The following is a 17,409-nucleotide window of genomic DNA, read 5'->3' as shown; positions in this document are numbered from 1 at the left end:
TGTGTAAGCAGGGAAGTAGAATCATGAGTTGGAGTTGAGAATCTTCCCTCAGGCTCTCCAGTGTGGGGCTTGGGAATCTTATCAACGAGTTAAAGGATTGTCTTAACATCTAATTTTCATCAAACAAGTTTTTACATACAAAAATGATTTATAGGAAAAATTATGAAATCATTATCATTTTCTTTCTCATGAGTAATATTTTATGTTTTAAAAACAGAATATATTTCATTGCTTCTTGGCCTTTTGGCTAAGATCAAGTGTAGTAGAAACAGAATATATTTTTAAAAGGGACTAATATTTCATATGAACTGACGTCATTGTACCAGACCTAAAAGAACTCTAAGGGGAATCACAAGATACTCAGAATTAGACCTGATTATAGTCAATTTTATCTCTATAATACCTAACACATAATGTTTCAACCCGAGTATAAAATGTTTTATACTTCATAGAAAGCTCTAATTTCTTTCCTTTTGCATAGAAGTAAATAAGAACTCTAATACACACGCACAAAATTTGTAATATATTCAATCAGTCTCTGACATTTCAATTATGATATCTTAAATTGTGCTACATGTTTATTGAGGTTAATTGCAAATTTGGACTTCTAACATTTATAAAAAGAAAGGAAATTTGGTTATCACACATAAATATCACTTTTATTCTGTTTTATAATAAAAATTAAAGCTTTTAGAAAGTATAAAGGCTTTTATAAAGATTAAATTTTAAAATTTAACTGCCTTCATTATATAAAATAAGTTGATGATATTTGTTTTATCTCAAATTTATTGAGTAAACTTATAGAGATATATACTTTTTTAATGAAGAAAAAAACTTAAAAATAACTGTGTAGTACTAAAGATTACTTTCACCCTCCCTAAAAAGGACATTTGAACTCATATTTTTGGGTTCTGGATAGGTCCAGAAAAAATAGATTAAAAAATAGAACAATAAAGATTTATGATTTACCATACATTTATCATAAGTACCACCAAAGGTCTGCAAAAAGTTTTGATTATGTTTTAAAAATATACTGTATACACTAATACCAAAAAATATTTTTATAAACAAATGACAGTACATGGAAATTGATTATATATTTTCCATTATTATTAACTTAAGACATTATGAAATCTTATTTAATAACCTCTTTCTTTAATATTCAGTACCCAATTTCCATTTCCAATATTATAAAACCAACTTCATTGCAAGATTTTTTTAAAGATTTATTTATTTATTTGAAAGTCAGAGTTACACATAGAGAAAAGGAGAGGCAGAGAGAAAGGTCTTCCATGCACTGGTTCACTCTCCAATTGGCCGCAACAGCTGAAGCTGCGCCAATCTGAAGCCAGGAGCCAGGAGCTTCTTCTGGGTCTCCCACACAGGTTCAGTGGCCCAAGGACTTGGTCCACCCTCCACTGCTTTCTCAGGCCATAACAGAGAGCTGGATCGAAAGTGGAGAAGCCAGGACTAGAACAGGTGCCCAAATGGGATGCTGGCACTGCAGGTGGCGGTTTTCTGCACTATGCCACAGTGCCAGTCCTGTAAGATATTTTACAAGTATTACTAGTTATTTTTAAATATGTGGAATATATTATGGTTCAATTTTTTGTTTAAATAAATACTTTAAAATTGTAAGATTTGGAATACGCTTCTCCTTTCCATTCATTTTAAGTCTTTATATAATGTATAATAATTTTGATGCTTAACTTTTATAATCTTATAGTTTATATTTTAATAACATAAATATTAGCTAAAAGACTGAAAATGTAAACCATTTTTTTATTTCTTATCACAAATCTTAATTTTGCTAAGGAAATACAAGTGATTAACTAGCAAACAGACTTCCTATATGAAGCCTTTTTTATTATAGTAAGTGTATTTGGCTTTTAGTTACTATTAAAGATGAATAAAGTTGCATATCTTACTCCTCATGGTTGAATGTGTTTTGCAGTCACCTTAGCATTATAGTGGGTAACAACACAGATGTTACTGACAGACAAACTTGAATTTTAATCCTGACTCTACCAATTACTTGCTAGGATACCTGGGGTATATTGCTTAATTTTTATAAGCCTTGCGGTCCTCATTAGTAAAGAAGTGATGATCATATCTAACTCAACATACTGTGAGGATTAAATAAAAACGGTATGTAGAAGAGATTAGCACCACAAGCAGAAGCAAATGGTAGCTGTTCTATTGAAATAATTATTATTACAGCCACCAGAGAAGTCGCAAGTTGTCCAAAACTGTTCTGGAGCTAGAAATGATTACCTCTCCCAAGACTTAGCCTTCGTTAAGGGAAATGCAAGAAAGATGATTTGGTTTTGTTATATTAAATCTGCCATGACTTCTTCTACTACTTGCTACTGTGTGGTGATTTCTGCAGTAGTCACTTGAGAAATGAATTTGTCTCCACGTAGACCCCAGAAGAGTGAGAGAAAAATGTGATTTGACTGAAGAAGAGTTAATGAGGTAATTATTGCTGTGATGTGTTTTAATATTTTCAAAACTAACATTATGAATAGCAATAATGTTTTATTATGACAATTTATATTATAGCATGAAGCTTTCAATATAAAGATAAATAATATATGTTTAAAATGAAACCTTCAAATTCCCTTTAATTTGCATTGTTGTAAGGGTTTTTATGAATATTGTTCTGGAATATTCAGCTGTTAAAATAGCCATAGTCAAACATATCACATCTTTCCCATGAAAACTTTTTCCTGAAATTCCTACTGCTCTTTTTTAGAATGCTCATATTAATGTAAACTATCTGCAACTCCATGAACACTTTGATTTGTGTAAATCTAATAACAATAGCTCTTATTTCTTGAGTGGTTAACTCATGCTAATATTGTTTATTTTGAGTTATGATATTTGCTTATATAACAAGCATCTCGGCTATATCATTTGTCTCATTTAGAGATGAGCAATTGATAAATGCAGGTTTTCGCTCTAATATTTCTTTTATAAAATATTAACATAAAACCTGTTTGAGAAATCTCTAAAGTTAACAATTAATCCTCAGGTATATTTTTAACTCAGAAAATGGGATTCTTTTTTTGTTTGGTGTCTTCTTGTTCTGATGACTCTTCTAACATTTCACACCCATTTTGAAAGTGTCTCAAGTATAGTAACAGCAGCTAGGCTGTGTTGGTTCCAATAAGGATTTTATTATGCAGTGGGGAAGCCACACATTCTAATTTACACAACGCACTGGGCAAATTGACCACTCAAGGTTCCCAAAGTATCTCCGGTGCTCCTCACAAGGAGTCTTAGCAACAGAGGGAGAGGGTGGATTCTCATAGCGTCCGCACAGGTGGTGCCTCTGAGCTGAAGAACGCAGGTCTCAAAGGGTGAGTACTGTCTGGGCTTTGGGTGACCAGGTCTTCGATGTCAGGCTACCTCAGAGCAAGTGCAAGGCTGGCTGGGAGAACTCTCTTGAGGGAAGGTCTGAGTTGGGGGTCAACCTGGAGCTTTCGTTCTGCTGCTCTTGGGGTCTGTTTGGAGAGCCTGACCGGGCTTCTTCAGTCTGCGGTTTATTTATACTTTTGGTGATCAGTGTAGGGCCGATAAGGTCCTGAGGAGGGTGTGTATGGGCCGGGAGTGGCTCTTATCAAGTCTATGCAGAGCTCCTGCAGTCAGCTTAGCTCTTGCTTATTTCTTGTTAATGTTATTGGTGAAGCTATTTAATTTCTGCTCCTTACAGAAAGGATATAAATAGTTCAGCTGCTTAGAAAAATTGCTAACATGGCAGGTCTACCATAAGACTTCCTGACTCACAAAGGGTCTATAAAACCACACTACATAAAATAAAAACATAACCAGGTTAAAAACAAACAAACAAAAAATTCAGCCTCAGAATCTCTCATATTTTAACTTTGGCTTCCTTTACTGACCTGATAGATTCCATACAATTTTATTAATCTGAAATGAATTTACATTTTTTAAAGATGTGTTTATTTATTTAGAAATTAGAGTTGCAGAGAGAAAGTGAGAGGCCGAGAGAGATCTTCCATCTGCTGGTTCACACCCCAGATGGCTGTAACAGCCAGTGCTGGGCCAGGCTGAAGGCAGGAGCTGGAGCTTAATGCAGGTCTCCCATGTGGATGCAACAACCTGAGTACTTCAGCCATTTTCTGCTGTATTCTGAGGCACATGAGCAGGGAGCTGGATAGGAAACGGAGCAGCCAGGATTCCAACATGCGCCCACATGGGATGCTGGCCTTGCAAGCAGCAGTTTAACCCACTGTACCACAATACTAACCCATGAATTCACATTTTTTTTTAAGATTTGTTTATTTGAAAGGCAGAATTATAGAGAAGGAAAGGCAGAGGCAAAGAGAAAGAGAGAAAGAGAGAGAGAGAGGTCTTCCATCCACTGGTTCACTCCCCAAATGGCTAAAATGGACAGAGCTGGGCCAGGCTAAATCCAGGAGACAGAGGTCTCACATGGGTGTAGTGCCCCAGACACTTGTGCTATCCTCTGCTGCTGCCCCAGGAGCATTAGCAGGGACCTGGACCAGAAACGAAGTATCCAGGACTTGAACACATATGGGCTGCTGGAGCTGCAACCTGTGGTTTAACCTGCTGTGGCATAGCAACAGACCTAATTTACATTTTTAAGAATAAAAAAACATTTGTCTATTCACATCTGCATTGTTTCTATGTTTTGTTTTCATCTTGCCTTTTCTCTACACTGTACTAGTTATTAGAAAAATGGCTAAAAACCTGCAAAAGAAACAAGTTCAGCAAGTAACACAATACAGCAGTTCATTAGCAAATTAAGCTGTCCAAGACCTTTATTAAATATTTATGAAGTTGGACATAACTGAGAACAAATCTATTTGTGTGGGTTAATTGGAGAAGAAAATAAAGGAAGACAAGGAAAATATTATAAGGATAGTGTCTGAAAACTGAATTTCTATAGAGACATGTGTCTGTAAGTACATATAACTCTCAAGATCTAATGGACTTGTAAGTGTACCCCATTTACATATAGAATATCATAAATGAGTTGTGGACTATAAGTTGATCTGTCAAATTGTCATCCCAATAAGAGTAGATTGTTGCTATAAACACTGATGAAATTGCAGACTCATCCCCACATCAAATGTATCCTGACCTTTTCTGTTGTGTTTTGCTTTATTTTTGTCAGTAAAGAAAAGAAATTTAAGGAAAGGAATTCATAAACCATTCAAGATTTGATTTTAACATCAGAGAGGTCTTTATGACAACTGTGAGACATAGTCAATGAATTTTTGACTCCATTTCCAAGACAACATCAGAGATAATTATCCATTATGTTTGTTTAGCGTGCCATGGTAAAAAAAAAAGTATAAATCTGCAGGTGTATGAACACAAACATTGATATTATCTATGGGCAATACAAAAACAAGAGAACAAAGAAGATATTTCACTTTAGATTTGAAAAATATGACAAATTTCAAAGATTTGTGTATTCCATTATGAGTAAATTGTGCATACTCTATAAGATATGATTTTTATATGGTACTGAAATTAGGCTAATGAACTAGAGACCATGGCCCCTGCCGCCACATGATCTCACCTGTATACACCCACCTGACAATAAGACTATGTAAGCACTCCCCTTTAGGAAGTGAATAGAGGAGTGGAGCATGCTGAGTAGCATCAGGAAGGCAGAAATCCAAACATGGCAGAGGCTCCATTTCCTGCCACAGAGGGTGGGACTTCCATCCTAAGATGAAGGCCTCCATCAGAAATGCATGGTTTCCATGATGGCGGCTCCCATGAAGGACACAGGGTTACCAAACTTGAGGTCCCCATGGGGACTTCTGCCCTTAATGGAATATGGACAACAGACTCCACTGCAAGACTGTGGTCCCCATGGCTGGCCACACGCTGTCTGATTAGCAGAGTTACTTTTTATTATGTTTATTTTTATTTTAGCTTGTTATTTAGGCTTCAACGCTGGTTTATTATTTTAATTTCTTATTTTGGTTCTATGCTGTTTCTCTTGGCCCCCTGAGTTTCTATTCCCAGGCATGGCAGGCCTTCTGAGACTTCATCTTCAACCAAGCAGTTTTTCCTTTGGCCTTCTTGGATGGTGTTTCATTGACAATGTGCTTTTTTTTTTTTTTTTAAGCTTTAGGCTGGATTAAAAAAAGGGAAGAAAAATAATTGGGAACTTCCTCAGTGGGCTTGGTAAAATAATGGATCCTATTTTGTACAAATGGAGATTCTAAAGTGCCAAAATTATAGCTAATGCAATGTATCCTAGTCACATACTTCAGGATAATTAAGACTCATAGAAGGCTATGTCTGTTTTTTATCTTCTCAGGTCCTACAAAGAGATTGTAAAGCTGTATAGTTCTGCACACATTCCTAAGGATTTACTTCGAAGGGTACAGTTTGAAAATTTGCCATAGGATCCTAAATTCCCTTGAGCTGGATGGTAAAAAAAGAGTTAACTGAAAATAGAAATAATATTATGTGTTTGGTGATCACATAGATAGGGTTAAGTGTTTAGTAATAATATAAATAAGATTAAAAAGGAGTGAACATGGGAAGCAGTCTATATAGCAGACTCACAGAATGGCAACTATTGTAAATAACACTCAGTGAACTCAGAGTCAGCCCATAAGGAGTTCACTTCTTGCTGAAAAGCCCAAGAGCATTTTAAGCATGGAAAACTAGGACACTATTGCAAAATGTGTCCCTACATGAGGCCCTCTGTGGGTGGGACCTTGAAGTGGTCATCACAGAAGGATGTACTTTTTTTTCCGAAGGGAGGAGAGAACTTCCACTTTGCTCATGGTCTTGTCTATGAAATCTGTGGATTCAAAAGGCTTCCACAGCCTAGACAACTCATATCAAGAACCTCAGGTGATCATTGATGTTATACATAAGAGTATTACTTTTTTTTTAATTTATTTATTTATTTGAAAGAGTAACACAGAGAGTAAAGGAGAGGCAGAGTCAGAGGGGGAGAGAGAGAGAGAGATCTTCCATCCACCACTGGTCCATTCTCCAATTGGCCGCAATGGCCAGAGCTGTGCTGGTCTGAAGTCAGGAGCCAGGAGCTTCTTCTGGGTCTCCCACATGGGTGCAGGGGCCCAAGGACTTGCGGCATCTTCTACTGCTTTCCCAGGCCATAGCAGAGAGCTGGATCGGAAGTGGAGCAGCTGGGATTCTAACTGGCTCCCATATGGGATGCTGGCACTGCAGGTGGCACCTTTACCCACTGCGCCACAGCACCAGCTCCAAGAGTGTAAATTGTTAAATTAACATCAGGAGTCACTGTGTACTGACTTCCTATGCAGGACTTCTGTCCTCAAACAGTTGTATTGTTAGAATTAATGGTCTCAGGATGGCGCCGTGGCTCACTAGGCTAATCCTCCGCCTTGCGGCGCTGGCACACCGGGTTCTAGTCCCGGTCAAGGCACCGGATTCTGTCCCGGTTGCCCCTCTTCCAGGCCAGCTCTCTGCTGTGGCCAGGGAGTGCAGTGGAGGATGGCCCAAGTGCTTGGGCCCTGCACCCCATGGGAGACCAGGAAAAGCACCTGGCTCCTGTCATCGGATCAGCATGGTGTGCCGGCTGCAGCACGCTGGCCGCGGCTGCCATTGGAGGGTGAACCAACGGCAAAAGGAAGACCTTTCTCTCTGTCTCTCTCTCTCTCTCACTGTCCACTCTGCCTGTCAAAAAAAAAAAAAAAAAGAATTAATGGCCTCAAATATTTACCTTATTTCAGTGTGTTAAATATAGGATATTCTTATGTTTCATAAAGTTTAGTTATGTCTAAGTGTCCAACTCTATTTCTTTTAAGATTTGTTATCTTTCTTAGGTGTTTCATTAAAGTCAATTTAGTTTCTGAAACATGGACTCTTAGATCCGTGTCTCCCTGTGATACTCACATCTTGTTTGCTTTAAGATCAAAGAGAGTACAAAATGGTTCAAGACCTCAGGGCTATTGATGAGGCAGCTGTTCCAGGGCAACTAATTGTGTACTAAACCTTGTCTAAGGGATACTTTCTTCTACACCCCATTAAACCCAGAATCTGGGTAAACGAGGTTACAGAATTTCCCTAAACAAAAACCCAGGTTTCTAAACAAGAAGTAGATTACCTGGGGTATATTTTAACCCCAGGAAAGCATGCTCTTTGAGTCATGAGAAAGGAAGCTATTATATGTATAAGGTCACCACAGACAAAAAAGCAGTGAAGGATATTTCTGGGACTGGCAGGATTCTGTAGATTCCATGATTTGGATTAATAGTCAAGCCTTTGTATAAAGCTTTAAAAGGCCCTGACACAGACCCACTTTGCTGGACAGGGGAGCTACAAAAGTTGTTCCAAAAAAGTTAGAGCTTTTAACAAAAGCTCCGGCATTAGGAATCCCTAAGTAAGCCATTCACCTTGTTTATAAAAGGATCCCATTCAGACCGGTTGCAGCCTAAGTAGAAGGGACCTTACCAGGTGCTACTGAGCATGCCAACCTCAGTGAAATTACGGGGCAGCCGGAGCTTGGTACATTTGTCAAGGGTTAAACTTCTCCCTCTTGAATCTTCACAGGTGAACTCGAAAGAGATCCGCCTACTCTTGTGAGCCAATCAAAGATCTTAAATACCTCTTCAAAAAGGAGAAGATGAGTTAAGCTTCTGTTTTTGTCACATCAAGAATGCTGCTTTTTAAGGCAGACATGTTGTACCTACCACTTCTTTTGATTCTTTCTGGGAGAAAGAAAAACTCCTTAGTGTGTTATTCTACTATAATAATTGAAAATCTTAGTGAGCCACATGAAGCTGATTTTAAAAACCTGACCATAGCTCTGGGTAATTTGGCCTATACTTCAGGTCAGCTTGTGTAGCAAGTACTTATGTCAGTGGACATTCTATCTAAGGTAGTAATGGACAATAGACAGGCCTTGGAATATATATATTAAGAACAAGGGGAAGGCCGGCGCCGCGGCTCACTAGGCTAATCCTCCACCTTGCGGCGCTGGCACACCGGGTTCTAGTCCCGGTCGGGGCACCAGATTCTGTCCCAGTTGCCCCTCTTCCAGGCCAGCTCTCTGCTGTGGCCCGGGAGTGCAGTGGAGGATGGCCCAAGTGCTTGGGCCCTGCACCCCATGGGAGACCAGGATAAGTACCTGGCTCCTGCCATCGGATCAGTGTGGTGCAGCGCGCTGGCCACGGCGGCCATTGGAGGGTGAACCAACGGCAAAAGAAAGACCTTTCTCTCTGTCTCTCTCTCTCACTGTCCACTCTGCCTGTCAAAATGAATCTACGTCCTTCAAGATCCGCTTGAGATGAGGGATCTGGAATCTCTGAGGGGGAAATGATGTGGTATTAGAATTAGGCACAAGAGCTGGAGAACACGCTCTCCTGCCCCTACCCGGTCTCACCTGTATGTTACCACCTACCAATCAGACTACCTACCCACTCTCATTTTGCAAGTGAACAGGAGACATGGAGTGCGCTGGGCCTGCTCCTCTTGTGCAGAGGGCCATTTTTGACGCTTCTTGTGCCTGCTTTCCCACACCACTGCTATCTGCTTGCTGCCCTCCTGCCTGCTGCCCTCTCTCACTTTTCTGCCTGGAAAAGGCTTCTATGGAATTTCCCACTTAACCTTTTTGTGCCCCTCTCCCTTAATAAAGCCCTCATGTTCCTGTGTATTTCTCTCACTTTCCCAAATAAATCTTAAACCTTAGGATGATACCTGTCTCATTTGCGTCTGAGTTTAGCTTGGAATGTTTTTCTAAGCTTAAGATAATAACCGAAATATTAATTTTGAAATTTACTAAGCTATAAAAATTATAATCAAAACTTACACCCATATCATTGATGTATATTAAGGTTACTCAGTAGAAAAATAATGCATGTATTTTTGAAAATTTCAAAAATCACATGGAAAATATGATTTTAATGCCAATATCTAAATTTAATGGCTGATAATAAACTTAAGGAATTTTTTTTCCTTTCTATAAAAATATATATGAGATGGGCTCAGTGACATGGCTCAGTAGGTTAATCCTCTGCCTGCAGCACCAGCATCCCATATGGGTGCCGGTTCTAGGTCTGGCTGCTCCTCTTCCAATCCAGCTCTCTGCTGTGGCCTGAGAAACCAGTAGAAGAAGGCCCAAGTCCTTGGGCCCCTGCACCCATGTGGGAGACCTAGAAGAAGCTCTTGGCTCCTAGCTTTGGATCAGTGCAGCTCCAGCTGTTGAGGCCATTTGGAGAGTGAACCAATGGAAAGAAGACCTTTCTCTCTGTCTCTCCTTTCTGTCTGTAAATCTACCTCTCAAAAAATAAATAAAATATTTAAAATATATATATATATATGTTTGTGTATATATATGGGATAGGTGACTGGAGAAGACATGTACCAGGAAGTTGTTTGGTGTCACAGCTGAAATATCAAGCCTCCCATCTATAAAGGTATCAGAAGAAATCCTGACACCCAGCTGGCACCGCAGCTCACTAATCCTCCACCTGCGGCACCGGCACCCCGGGTTCTAGTCCCAGTTGGGGTGCTGTATTCTGTCCTGCTTGCTCCTCTTCCAGTCCAGCTCTCTGCTGTGGCCCAGGAAGGCAGTGGAGGATGCCCCAGGTCCTTGGGCCCTGCACCCACATGGAAGACCATAGGAAGCACCTGGTTCCTGGCTTCGGATCGGCATGGCGCACCAGCCATAGTGTGCAGACTGCGCAGGCCGTGCCAGCCATTTTGGGGGGTGAACCAATGGAAAAGGAAGACCTTTCTCTCTGTCTCTCTCTCTCTCACTGTCTAACTCTGCCTGCCCAAAAAAAAAAAAAAAAAAAAAGTTTGGGTCACCAAACGAGTACATGAGGTTAGGGAGGGCTGACATCTGTGGAATTTAAGCGACATGGCTGTAGACAAGGCCACAATTCTACTAAACTTTTGGTGGTTCTCCCTCTGCAGCTGGGAGAAGACACAATATCCTCTAACAGCACAGTTATTATTAATACAAGTAAGTCTTGTAAAATTCATAGCTAATATACAAGTTAGTACAATCATGTCTACTTCAAGGTGTTATTTTTCTGTTAAAATGAGTCTAGAGAATTTTGTAAATGCTTTGTCAAATTATGAAAATTAAGGTGCACTAATGTTTGACTGGTACATTTTGTTCCAATAAGATAAACTTTTTTGTCTCTGTTTTATCTTATTAGGGAGTTCTATGTCAGTGGAGAAAACATACTGTGTAATATAATTGTCATAAAATAATTTTTAAAAGGGGGAAAAATGAAAATGCATATCTATGTCTAGAAATTCAATAAATATGAATTCATTAATAGAAATTATTGAATAACTGGTCAAAATGCAAGTAAATATTTATTTAGTTATTTATTTAAAAGTTTCATTTGCATAAAAAGAGAATTGATGACATTTAATAGTGTTTTAGGGAGTAGAAAAATATCATAAATGAAAATTATGTCTCTATAATAACTGAAATGAAACTATGCATATACTGTTCAAAAATAAAAAGAACCAATGTCTATAAAATGAACATTGACACGTAGTAGATATAAAGTTTCTTACTACTGAGATAAAAATGTTCTAAATTTAGATTTTTTTTTAATTTATTCTTTTGAGGAAGAGAGAGCTCCGATCTGCTAGTTCATTCTAAAAATACTGCTGCTGGGCCAGACTGAAGTCAGAGGTGGGAATTCAATCCAGGCCTCCCAGCACAGTCCAGGGACTCAGCTCCTTGAGCTGCCACGTTATCCCCCAGGGTTTACATGAGCTGCATGCTGACATGCGGAGCAGAGCCAGAACTAAGACCTAGGCACGTGAAATGGAAGCAGACATACCTAGTGTGTCTTAACTGCTACTTCAAACTTGCTGTAATTTTAAATTTTGGTAGTGGTTGCACAATTTTGCGAGTATACTAAAACATTCAATTTTATACTTCAATGGAGTGAACTTGATGGGACGGGAGTTATACCCCAATAGAGATATCTTTAAATTATATAAATTGGTGTATATTTGTGTATATATGCACACAACAAAAAATATTAGAAAGATATGCAAAATGTATTACTAATGATGTTATACAGATCAAAAAATTAATATAAATGTTTTCATGGTTTATACACAAAATGCTAGAAAGATAAAAAAGTATTACCAGTGAAAATATACAGATCATAAAATTAGTATAAAATTTTCACCATTTATCTGCTTTAACTTTTATTTAATAAATATAAATTTCCAAAGTGCAGTTTATGTATTACAGTGGCTTTTTTCCCCCATAGCTTCCCTCCTACCCACAATCCTCCCATCTCCTGCTCCCTCTCCCATTCCATTCACATCAAGATTCATTTTCAATTCTCTTTATATACAGAAGATCAGTTTAGAATACATTAAGTAAAGATTTCAACAGTTTGCACCTACACTGAAACACAAAGTGTAAAATACTCTTTGATACCAGTTATAGCATTAAATCACAATGTACAACACATTAAGGACAGAGATCCTACATGTGGAGTAAGTACACAGTGACTCCTGTTGTTGACTTAACAAATTGACACTCTTGTTTATGGCGTCAGTAATCACCCAAGGCTCTTGTCATGAGTTGCCAAAGCTATGGAAGCTTTTTGAATTCACCAATTCCGACCTTATTTAGACAAGGTTATAGTCAAAGTGGAAGTTATCTCCTCCCTTCAGAGAAAGGTACTTCCTTCTTTGATGGACCATTCTTTCCACTGGGATCTCACTCACAGGTGCTTTGTTTTGTTTTGTTTTGTTTTGCCAGAGCGTCTTGGCTTTCCATGCCTGAAATACTCTCATGGGCTCTTCAGCCAGATCTAAATGCCTTAGGGCTGATTCTGAGGCCAGAGTGCTGTTTAGGACATATGCCATGAGTCTGCTCTGTATCCCGCTTCTCATGTTGGATCATTCTCTCCCTTTTTTATTCTATCAGCTAGTATTTGCAGACACTATTCTTGTTTATGTGATCTCTTTGGTTCTTAGTCCTATCATTATGATCAATTGTGAACAGAAATTGATCACTGGGACTAGTGAGATGGCATTGGTACATGCCACCTTGATGGGATTGAATTGGAATCTCCTGGCATGTTTCTAAGTCTACCATTTGGAGCAAGTCCGATTGAGCATGTCCCAAATTGTACCTCTCCTCCCTCTCTTATTTCCATTCTTATTTTAACAGAAATCACTTTTCAATTAAATTTAAACTCCTAAGAATAAACGAGTGTTAATTACAGAGTTCAACCAATAGTACTAGAAACAAACAAACAAACAAAAAAAAAACTAAAAGGGATAAAGTATTACATTGTACATCAACAGTCAGGACAAGGGCTGATCAAGTCACTGTTTCTCATAGTGTTCATTTCCTTTTTAACAGGTTTCCTTTTTGGTGCTCGGTTAGTTGTCACCGATCAGGGAGAGCATATGATATTTGTCCCTTTGAGACTGGCTTATTTCACTCAGCATGATGTTTTCCAGATTCCTCCATTTTGTTGCAAATGGCTGGATTTCATTGTTTTTTTTTACTGTTGTATAGTATTCTATAGAGCACATATCCCATAATTTCTTTATCCAGTGTACTGCTGATGGCATTTAGGTTAATTCCAGGTCTTAGCTATTGTGAATTGCGCTGCAATAAACACTGAGGTGCAGACAGGTTTTTACTTGCCAATTTAACTTCCTTTGGGTAAATTCTAAGAATGGGATGGCTGCATCATGTGGTAGGGCTATATTCAGGTTTCTGAGGAATCTCCAGACTGACGTCCATAGTGGCTTAACCAGTTTGCATTCCCACCAACAGTGGGTTAGTGTCCCTTTTTCCCCACATCCTCACCAGCATCTGTTGTTGGTAGATTTCTGTATGTGAGCCATTCTAACCGTGGTGAGGTGAAACCTCATTGTGGTTTTGATTTGCATTTCCCTGATTGCTAATGACCTTGAACATTTTTTTATGTGCCTGTTGGCCATTTGGATTTCCTCTTTTGAAAAATGTCTACTGAGGTCCTTGGCCCATCTCTTAAGTGGGTTGTTTGTTTTGTTGTTGTGGAGTTTCTTGATCTCTTTGTAGATTCTGGTTATTAACCCTTTATCTGTTGCATAGTTTGCAAATATTTTTTCCATTTTGTCAATTGCCTCTTCACTCTCCTGACTGTTTCTTTTGCAGTACAGAAATTACTCAATTTGATGCAATCCCAGTTGTTAATTTTGGCTTTGATTGCCTGTGCTTCTGGGGTGTTTTCCAGTTAGTCTTTGCCTGTGCCTATATCTTGCAGGGTTTCTCCAATGTTCTCTAATCATTTGATGATGTTGGGTCAAAGATTTGATCTTTAATCCATTTCGAGTGGATTTTTGTGTAAGGTGTAAGGTAGGGATCTTGCTTCATGATTCTGCATGTGAAAATACAGTTTTCCCAGCACCATTTATTGAATAGACTATCCATGCTCCAGGAATTGGTTTTAGGTCCTTGATCAAATATAAGTTGGCTGTAGATGTTTGGGTTGATTTCTGGTGTCTATTCTGTTCCATTTGTCTATCCATCTGTTTCTGTACCAGTACCATGCTGTTTTAATTACATCTGCCCTGTAGTATGTGCTGAAATCTGGTATTGTGATGTCTTCGGCTTTGTTTTTGTTGTACAAGATTGCTTTATCTTTGCTAGGTCTCCTGTGTCTCCATGTGAATTTCAGTATAATTTTTTCCAGATCAAAGAAGAATGTTTTTGGTATTTTGTTTGGTATCACATTGAATCTATACATTTCTTATGGGAGAATGGACATTTTGATGATATTGATTCTTCCAATCAATGAGCATGGAAGATTTTTCCATTTTTTGGTATCCTCTTCTATTTCTTTCTTTAATTAAATTCTCATTGTAGAGATCTTTAATATCCTTGGTTAAGTTTATTCCAAAGTATTGGATTGTTTTTGTGGCTATTGTGATTGGGACTGATCTTAGAAGTTCTTCCTCAGCCATGGCCTTGCCTGTGTATATAAAGGCTGTTGATTTTTGTGCATTGATTTTATATCCTGCTACTTTGCCAAAATCTTCTGTGAGTTCCAATAGTCTCTTAGTAGAGTTCTTTGGATCCGCTAAATAAAGAATCATATCATCTGCAAAGAGGGATAGTTTAACTTCTTCCTTCCCAATTTGTATGCCTTTAATTTCTTTTCTTGCCTTATGGCTCTGGCAAAACTTCCAGAACTATATTGAACAGCAGTGGTGAGAGTGGGCATCCCTGTCTGGTACCAGATCTCAATGGAAATGCTTGCAATTTTCCCCATTCAATAGGATGTTGGGTGTGGGTTTTTCATAGATTGCTTTGATTGTTTAGAGGAATGTTTCGTCTATACCCAGTTTGCTTAGGATTTTCATCATGAAAGGGTGTAGTATTTTATCGAATGCTTTCTCTGTAGCTATTGAGATAATCATGTGTTTTTTCCTCTGCAGATTGTTAATGTTGTGTATCACATTGATTGATTTGTGAACACTGAACTATCCCTGCATACCAGGGATAAATCCCATTTGGTCTGGGTGGATGATCTTTATGATGTGTTGTTGCATTCTATTGGCCAGAATTTTATTGAGGATTTTTGCATCTATGTTCATCAGGGATATTGGTCTGTAATTCTCTTTCAATGCTGCATCTTTTTCTGGCTAAGGAATTAAGGTGATGCTGGTTTCATAGAAAGAATTTGGGAGGATTCCCTCTCTTTTGATTGTTCTGAATATTTTGAGAAGAATTGGCGTTAGTTCTTCTTTAAATGTCTGGTAGAATTCAGCAGTGAATCCATCTGGTCCTGGGCTTTTCTTTGTTGGGAGGGCCTTTATTACTGTTTCAATTTCTGCCTCAGTTATGGGTATGTTCAGGTTTTTTCTGTCTTCATGGTTCAAGTTAGGTAGTTTTCATGTATCTAGGAATCTATCCATTTCTGATAGATTTCCCTGTTTGCTGGCATACAAGTCCTTGTAGTATTTCTATCTGCTTTTAATAACCATAAATCAATGACCTAGCATTTTTCGGGTTCCCTTAACCCCTGTCTGAGTGCCTGGGTTTGGGTTCTAACTATGTTCCTCAAACCAGATTCTTGCTATTGTTCACTCTGGGATGCAGCAAGTTAGTTCAAGTGATTATGTCCCTGCCACTCACTTTGGAGAACTGGTTTGATTTCCTGGATTCCAAGTTTTGGTTCCTACATTCCCTACATTTCAGGTGTTTGCAGAAAGAATTAGCAGGTGCAAACATTCTCTTTCAGTCTACCTGTCTTTCTCCATCTTTCCACTCTCTGGATATCTACAATTCTCAAATAAAAAAATACAAAATTTAAAAATTTTGAGTCATTCTGATTATAAAAATGTACTTAAAATGTATCCCTATACCAAATTACTCATTTTTTCTTCAGAATTTTTAGTACTTCTAATAATTTAATGCTATTTTCTGGAGTATAAACTTCTAGTGGAACATGGGGAGGTGTGGGGCCTAGTGGTTAAGAGGATGGATTGGATGCCTGCATCCCATATCAGTGCTTGGATTCAAGTCTCTGCTCTGATGTGCTCCCAATTCAAACTTCCTGCTAATGGATGCAACAGGAAGCAGAGAATGAAGGCTAAACACATTGAATACTGAATGCCACCAACTTGGGAGATCTGGATTGTGCTTATATCTTCCAGTTTCAGTCTGGTCCAGTCCTGGCTTTTGTGGACATTTGAAGAATAAACTGAAGGATTGGAGCTGTTTCTGTTTGTCGGTCTTTCTTTCTTTCTTGGTCTCACTGTCTCTCAAAGAGAAAAAAAAATTAAACCGATAAGCACAGATAAATGTTAAATAAGAAAACCAAAGAATTATATTATTGGGATTAAAATTATAATTATATGAAAATGTATTCCATTGCTTTTGTGAGTCTACCAGACTTTATTTTCATCAGGGAATATAAATTCCGGTTTTTATACATATTTTAGTAAATAACAAAGTTCAACTAAGCTAGAGGCATAATTTCAATAATGATTGCCCAACATTAATGGTCATGAAAATAAGTAAAAGATAAATGATTAGGTTGGCTTTTATCTAAGTATAAGATAATATTGGCTCTCTATAAAAGTCTGATCATATCATATTTTTATAAAATTACATCATAATCGATATAAATGTTTGGATATATTTAATCTTCTACTTCAAAAAACCTAAACATAACACTGAGTTTTAGAACTTTTAAAAATAGACTCCCAAGAGCACTCTTATTCTTAATCATAACGAGCACTACTGGGTCAGGAAGGGTTGGCAACTCGACTTAGTTTCCATTTTTTAAGTATCTATGACGTTGTATATCTATTTATAGAGTTGATTCATCCTTTAGTATCTTGAGACTGAGAATATTTAACTAGAACTTCTCCCACCTGTATATTGCTACATTATAAGGAAATGAA

General features: G+C 38.1%; 1 pseudogene; it reads left to right on the top strand.

Moving 5' to 3' along the window:
- The first annotated feature begins 227 nt into the window (after window positions 1-227).
- LOC127483012 (U2 spliceosomal RNA) lies at window positions 228-300 on the top strand (annotated as a pseudogene).
- The last annotated feature ends 17,109 nt before the right edge of the window (window positions 301-17,409 follow it).

This window comes from Oryctolagus cuniculus, chromosome 4 (genome assembly GCF_051225735.1).
Source record: "Oryctolagus cuniculus isolate XC-2025 breed Fujian yellow rabbit chromosome 4, ASM5122573v1, whole genome shotgun sequence".
Taxonomy (NCBI): domain Eukaryota; kingdom Metazoa; phylum Chordata; class Mammalia; order Lagomorpha; family Leporidae; genus Oryctolagus; species Oryctolagus cuniculus.
This window is presented reverse-complemented; position numbering and strand designations above follow the sequence as displayed.